This window comes from Crocodylus porosus, unplaced genomic scaffold (assembly GCF_001723895.1).
Source record: "Crocodylus porosus isolate Cpor-Errol unplaced genomic scaffold, CroPor_comp1, whole genome shotgun sequence".
NCBI classification, from domain to species: Eukaryota; Metazoa; Chordata; order Crocodylia; family Crocodylidae; genus Crocodylus; species Crocodylus porosus.
Window position 1 is genome coordinate 21,084,035 of NW_017728915.1, and position 7,637 is coordinate 21,091,671.

At 46.4% G+C, this 7,637-nt stretch overlaps 1 protein-coding gene across 1 annotated transcript in view; it reads right to left on the reverse strand.

The window, feature by feature from the left end:
• LOC109310571 (uncharacterized protein F13E9.13, mitochondrial-like) overlaps window positions 1-7,637 on the reverse strand; it is a 51,063-nt gene that overhangs the window by 34,333 nt on the left and 9,093 nt on the right. The window contains exon 2 of the mRNA XM_019535808.1: window positions 3,722-3,804. The gene's annotated coding sequence lies outside the window, so the exon portion shown is untranslated. The remainder of the gene's footprint in view (window positions 1-3,721; window positions 3,805-7,637) is intronic.

Genomic DNA, 7,637 nt, shown 5'->3' on the forward strand with positions numbered 1-7,637 from the left:
AAAAAAAAAAAAAAAAAAAAAAAAAAGACCATGATGCAAAATATTAGCTAAGAAGGATGATAACAGTTTCACCTGCCTTCTTGCCAGATGAGTGTCGCATTACATTTTTTAAATGATTTGTAAATCAATTTGACTATCTAAAAGGTCTCAACTAAGTGATAAAAGATAACAATTATTTAAAGGAAATAATACGATAAAGGAAAAAACCTTGCATATTTGTTACTATTTGGCTGCAGGAGCTTTGTTACAAGACTGAATCAACAGGACAGAAGTTCAGTGACTTACACTGTGAAAGCCATATTTTTACACTATAAATATTTTCTTAAACTAAAAACAGAAAAGGAAAAACTGCAGGGACCTTAATCTCAGAATCTGTTGCTTAAAAATATTGTCTAAGACATCTGATTATTTGGCAATACAAATACAAAGCATATAAATGTTTTGGCACAGATGGCCCTTTCCTGTTTTAATTACTGTGTTCTAATATTACATATCTTTTTATTTATGTTAAACAACTACTACACCAGACAAGTAACCTTTTTTTAAAGATCCAGATTTACTTTCTTCAGCAGTGTACATATATAAGCTACATATATGTACCCTGTCTACACTAAGCAATTTCAACAAAATCTTCAACATCAAAACCATTTGAACATTACCTACAATTTGCTCCCAGTTTCTGATAGCCCTACTGTAAATGTTTGGCCCTACTATACAAGATACTTAAGTGATAACTATGAGCTACTAGTCATACTACCTAATACTACCTAGTAGCTGACCAAAGTACAAGCCTTAAAACCTAACTTCTACAGTAGGATTCGAGGCTAGGGTTCTTGCCAAATCTAAGCTCCCTTCCAAAGGAGAGAAAAGCTTCAGGTGATTTCAATGATACAATCTGCCAGCTGGTAATCACCTGAATGCTACAGTACTGTGCTCATTAGGAATATCTGAAGTAGACAGTATCTTATCATGACCTACCAGCCAGTCTGAAAAAAGTTCTTTTAGCCAAAGAAATGTTACAAACTATGAAGACTTTTAATCCAGAGTAGACCTGTGCATGTGATCAAAGGTACAAGAAAAGTGAAGGAAAGCCTTCACCGTAAAGCCCAGAGGCTACTGTTCCAGTCCTCTGTTGCCAATCCCATGGGACACCAAATTCTTAACTCCCTCGAACACATCTAGGAGATTATAATTACTAACATGTCACTGCCAGACAGTGATTACATAAATCTGACTGCTGTGCCCATGTCTGATATGACAAAATTATCCCTGCCATTTCAAGGGGAAAACAAATCATCTGGAATTCCCAAGAGAAATGTAAAGACATGTTAACTATTCATCCTCAACAGACAAGGATGACGTGGGGTACCAAGGAAAATATCCTGCTGTGGGTTCCCAGGAACATTTTAGGTCAATCTCTTTACAGTTATTTATAGATGCTATTCCCGACCCTGATATGTTATCAAAAGAACAGATGTGTGACTTTTTTCATTGCTTTTCAAAGTTCTGATGTGTTTTGTGTTTCAATCAGTATATAATGCAGTAATGGCAGTCTCAACTTTCAGTTTCAAGTTCTTAACTTTAGAATGAAAGACTGGTTTGATGTAAATATTGTTCTACTTATGAGCATGATGTAGAACATCTGCACAAAATGTGGGTGAATGTAGGATTTAGTTGACTACACACTGCAGAGAAATTACTGCATTAACTTTTCATTTGTCTAGAGTCAAGTTTAAAGTTTATGAGAGTTCAGCAATTTCAGTACTTCAAAAATACGGCAATTTAGTCATTCCTGGAACAGCACAATTTATAGTATTAGCTGACAAAAAGAATCCAGCAGAATAAGACAGGAGAGAGAGTAAAATATCTAACAAATCTATTCTCAATTGTCAGCGTATCCAAAATTGCTGAACATGGACACCACTAGAGGCAGTTGCAGCTTAAGTATTTTATAATCTTAACTGTATTTTAATGTATATTTTAGTCCTATTTCTGTTTTGTTTATTTTCCCTTTTATAAAGACTTTCAGTATATTTAAGCTCTACTAACCTAGCCAGACAAGTGCTGGGATGCAGGATGATAGACTTAAGAGAACTACCGACTGCTTGTGTATCATACCCACTTCCTCTAGTAAAAGGGGATGTCAAACTACCTCTTGCCACTCCCTTGTCCTATTGTTGTACATTGTTCTCTCCTGCTACTCTAACCACATCACACATCAGCCTCCTTAATCGTCATCGATTTCCTGTCAGCTTAGTAAATGCTTAGAGTTGTGTGCCACACAAGACAAAGGAGCAAACAACCCCTAGTGCAAGTATTTTCCAGTTGAAGGCATCAGCCCACAAAAACTGTGTTACCTGGGCAGACCCCTGAAAGCCAGTAACCTTTTGCCTGGATAGAGACAGCTGCTCACAGGGATCAGTTTTCCTGGTTGGGACCTAACTTTCTAACTCATAACATTTTTCCTCAGTGTCTGCCTTCAAGGCTATATGCCAAGTCATCTCTATTTGCATCTCATCTCAACTCACCTTTTGAATTCATTGTTCTACTTTGGTGTTCACCCCGTCTCTTCTCCCACTTCTTCCAGATTTATCCTCTCCAATATTCTCTCTAACCTCCTTTACGTGAATTGTCATCTTACATCTCTTCTTTGCCCTTTTGTAACTTATATTAAGCTCTTAGATTCAATCTTACTCTGATTGTAAAGTGTCATGGGAATTTATGATGCTCTATAAAGAGTAATAATAAAAATAATCTTATTTAAAAAGTTAGGGAGCAAATAAGAACAGCTCAGAGCACTGACTTCCTGTCCAGTTAAGCCTTGTTTAAAGTCCACACTCTGGGACACCACATCATTGCAATGCCAGAAATTTATATTTGCACTGCAGGCAGGTCAAAGAAAAGAGTGCAGCAACACAGGGATACAAGGTGCAATGAAATGTTTAAAACATACCCTGACCTTTTAAAAGGACATACACTCTGTTAAAAATCTGCTGACCTATGGAAATTACTACAATACCTGAGGTCCAATAGAAATTTAGTCAATAGTACCTGCCTTCTGTTGCCTCTGGCTGGGGCTGGCCTTTTAGGCCTCTTCTAGATATGCAAAGCAGCAAAACCAGGGGTGTATGATAAAAGTATTACAGTGGGCAGAAATGGATGTGGGCTCTTTTTGAATCCCTGCATAATGTTCTGGTAAAACCCTGGCAGATTTATCTCACTTATAAGCAAGGTGGAAGTATCTTGGCTTGCTTTGGTTTACTTCATTCTCCAGTGACAAAACCAGGACACATTAATTATGCTACAGATACAGTATAAAAAGCAAAAAGTATGTCGTTTTGCTGCAATGGGTGACCAATCGCACCAAAGAACAGATGCCTAGAATGTTGGCAGTAGCTGATGTCTCACTGGCTTCCGTAAGCAGTCTCACCCACAGGAGCTGACTGTCAATATGCTTACTTGGAGATAGTTGCAGAGTTCATAGCCACAGGTCAGACTCTTCCAAGGAGCAGGGATGATATATGTGGTTTTGACAGTGTGCGGATCAAAACACTGGATTTCAAACAATCACTTCAGTCTTCTTGTGTTTAGATCCAAAGTTTTAATTGGAACTTTACCATGCAAGACCACTACTATAGTAGCTGCACAGAAGTACGACTTGTATTACTGACACAACAATATTTTACATCAAAATAAGAATAGGAGGTTAACACAAACTCACTATTCCAGCATCCTTGTAAATTTCAGCCTCATGGCAGGCTTCGTCAATGATCCGAGGCAGTGGCAAACAGTTTCGTGGTGTCCCTGTAAAGAACAACTTAATGCTATAGTACAAGTAAAAAAATCTAAGCCAAGCTGAATTCTCCAAGGAGTTTGTCTAAGAAAAAACTTCTTTACAACTTGAGTGCCAGGGTTGGGAATAGACTCCCCAGAAGTGGTACAAGCACCTACTCTGGATGTCTTCAAAAAAGTCTGGATGCTCACCTTGCTGGGGTCATCTGACCAAGTGGTCTTTTCTGCCCAAGTGCAGGAAGGCTGGACCTGATGATCTTGAGAGGTCCCTTCCAGCTCCTAACATCTATGAATCTATAAGTTGGAGTTCTAGCTTAAGATCATTACAGGCATCTGCATGCCAAAATGGGTAAAAAATATTAGTGTGGGCAGCATGGGCACAAGTTTCTTATCATATACCTCAACAGTATTTTCTCCCCAGTAGAACACGATTGATCTACATCTTATTTTCACCACAGTGACAATACAAGCAGTGGTGCAATGCCTCAAACATCCTTTGTACAACTGCACAACAGCTTGAATATCTGAAACGTCTTTCTGTGGTAGCTAGACCAGGGGTTCTCAATCCCTGGGCTGTGGCCTGGTGCCAGACCGGAAGTGGCTGCGGAAAGCAAACCATGGCTCCCCACAGCCGGGCAGAGAGGCCGCAGCTCCTTGTGCAGCGCTCGTGGCAGTGCAGGGTCTGGCTAACCCCCACCCACGCAGGGAATGGGGGTGTCCTTGCCTGTCTGCCGGTCAGAACTTCCGGCCGCGGTTGGCTGTGACTGCCGGACTGCAGCCACTTCCAGGCCATGGTTTGCTGGGCCGCGGCATAAAACCTTTGAGAACCCCTGAACAAGACTCTTTTCAGCACAGTAAACTAACCCACGCACACTGCCATATGACCACTGTTTCCAGTACCTTCTGTAAGGTCTTGTTGTGATATTCCAAAAGGTTCCCAGGGGAGTTCAAATGGCTGGGAATTTACACACAGATACTACTACAATACTGAAATTCACATTTTTTTTGCCTCTTTACCTCCAAAAGTAATCTTGAACTCAAAAAGCCAGAGCCAGAGGTCTTGGGGTTTGGATGCCCCCAGATACTACAGGCAAGCATCCTCCATTCCAGACTCTTTAGTCCAGGAGCTCAGTTACTCCTTACACTCAATCTTAGCTCACAAGAGGAAAGGCCAAGGTCAGAATGCTTTAATGCTAGGGAGTCCCTCATGCCCAGGTTCCAGTGGCCACCACTTCCCCCAGCTGCTGCTGGAGCTGCTGTGCCTCTCTCCCCTGCAAAGCCCTACCTCAATCCCCTGGAGAAGGCTCCTGCTAGCTCCATGCAGGGTCAGCATCCCACCTGCTCCATATGGGCTGGCCCCTGGACTGCCCCTGCTGCTGCCTGCTATCCCCCCCCAGGGAGAGAGGGCTACCCCTCCACATACACATCCCTGATTCCTGGTTCCCATCCCTGCTGCTGAGCTGCCTGCTGTTTTGCAACCTGAGAGGAACCTGCACTGCCAGTGGGTTCCCTCCAACACTGTTACACATGCCAGCTGCCTGCCTCCAGTTGCCTGCAAGCACATCCCCCTTGAGTCCCTGGAGGAACTAGGGACCCAGGTGGCCCTGAGCCCCATCTCCCCACACCTCCCCAACTTGGCCCTGCTGCCCCAGCTCCAGACCCTGGGAAGAATCATTTCCCCAGCTATTCTCCTCTTGCTGGGGTGCCAGGAGCCCAGCCTCCACCATGTTTGCTTCTTCTGCTGCCAAATCACAATCCAGCTGGGGGCTAGGGGCCTTTTGGGGTCCCTCATCCAAGTATACTATACAGTGGCAGACCTGAGGTGCTTCTAGTGCCACACAGCAAGGCACCTAAGCCAGAAGTGCCCCTTAGGCTAGCAACTGGGGGTACTGCTGGCCCCGACCAGAGAAAGGGGTGCTCCTGCCACTGGCATGTCTGGCACTTCAGCTGCATCACTCAGACCCCCCCAAGCTCAGGGGACCCTGCACCTCAGCCCCTGGTGGGGTCCCAGGGTAGGGGGGGTACAGGCAGAAAAGGGGATGGAGTGGGGTGCCCCAAGCCCACTGCAGTTACCCCCTCACCTACACCTAGTCCCATGCCACCCCCTGCCCCTGGAGCTGATCCACTCAAAGTCCACCTCATAGCTAAGTGGGTCCACCTCATAGCTAAGCTGGGTCCATTTCAGGCAGCACTCTGCTGCCAAAGGAAAGCGGAAGGTCCAGACAGAGTTTGGACCCTCCAATGCCCCCTCCAGCTCACCAAGAGGGGGCAAAACTGAAAGAAAGCCTGCTTGCCCCTTGAGCCTCACCAGACACCCCACCCCCATCGAAAATTAAGAGTTGCCCCCATGAAGGAGGATCCAGGACAGCCAGACTGTCCCAAAAGGAGCCCTGGGAAGAGACCACCACTCTGCCGAGCATGACCTGCCCCCCAACAATGCAAATGCCAAAGCAGAGGCCTTGACCACCCTGGAGTGGGTTGGGAGGCACAGCTCTCCCTCTCTGAACATATACAGGAGGTAGGAGCCCTGGGGCTCATCTTGGCGAGCCCTGATGGGGAAAAGCCCCTTCCCAAAGGCTCCAGCGAGGGCACCGAAGCCACAACAGTACCTGACAAATGTCCTCCAGCACTCCCATAAAACTCCCCAGAAATCATCCCAGGCCTACCCAGTGGTCCCAACACAGAGGGGTTCAAAGCAGGGTCCCCCAACAAGCAGAAGAGGGAGCATGCACAGACCTCCCTCTGTCCTGCCTGTCTATGCCCGGAGCTGATCTCACCCCTGCCCCAAAGGGCCGCACTGCTCCCTCTGCTGAAGTCACGGGAAACAGTGGACCAGGCGATTCAGATGGTTTCACCAGGCTTCTGCCCCCACTGGGGTGGAGGAAGACAAAACAGCTGCCCCTCCAAGCAATCAGTTAGAGCCTTTTGAACCACACGGCCAGAAAGAGGACAACTGGGAGACCTCTTGGCCCTGGTGGTGTACTGTGTTCCCTGAACATGGTGCAGCTCACTCTGGACTGCTTAGGGACTTCCATGGCATCCTCAACACTGTGAGGGCACTACTGGAGAAGGCAAGGGGCCAAAATGGTGCAACACCAGGACCTACACATGGGCCCACAGCTTCCACGACACCCTCTACATCTCTGGGAGGGTGGCAGGGTTGTGAGGCCCCTGCTGAGCCAGCCGCGCCCCACCCCCCAGCAATGAGGTCACTCAAGATCATGATTCTCAATGTCCGCATCTGCAGGACAGATCTCCACAGGTGCCAAATACTCTCCTTCCTTTGGGAAGGGTGGGTACTCTGTGCTCTTCCTTCATGAGACCCATGCGACTCTGGCCACAAAGCCAGCTGGCGACTGGAGTGGGGAAACAGGGTGTACTTCAGCCACCTCACAGAGACATCATGTGGGGTGGCAACTCTGTTCTCCTTGGGCCTGCAGTCAGAGACCTCCAGGGTGCAGAGGAGATGCTGGGCCACCTGCTCCATCTCCAGGTCAGGGACAGGGGTTTGTTCTGAATTTGCTAAACATCCTACAACCTTATGCGCCACTCGGAGATGGCCTGATTCTGCCAGCAGACGGCCACCTACTGTGCCACCCTCAAGCTTCACAAGTGCCTGGTCTTTGCCAAGGACTTATCATAGAATCATAGAAGTTGGGTTGGAAGGGACCTTGTACATCTTTAAGTCCGACCCCCCAGCTGGGCGGGAGAAAAATTGGACTCAAATGAGTCCAGCCAGGTAGGCATCAAGCCTCTTCTTAAAGACCCCCAGAGCAGGAGCCAGCATCACTTCCCTTGGAAGTTGGTTCCAGCTCCTAGCTGCCCTAACTGTGAAGTAGTTCTTG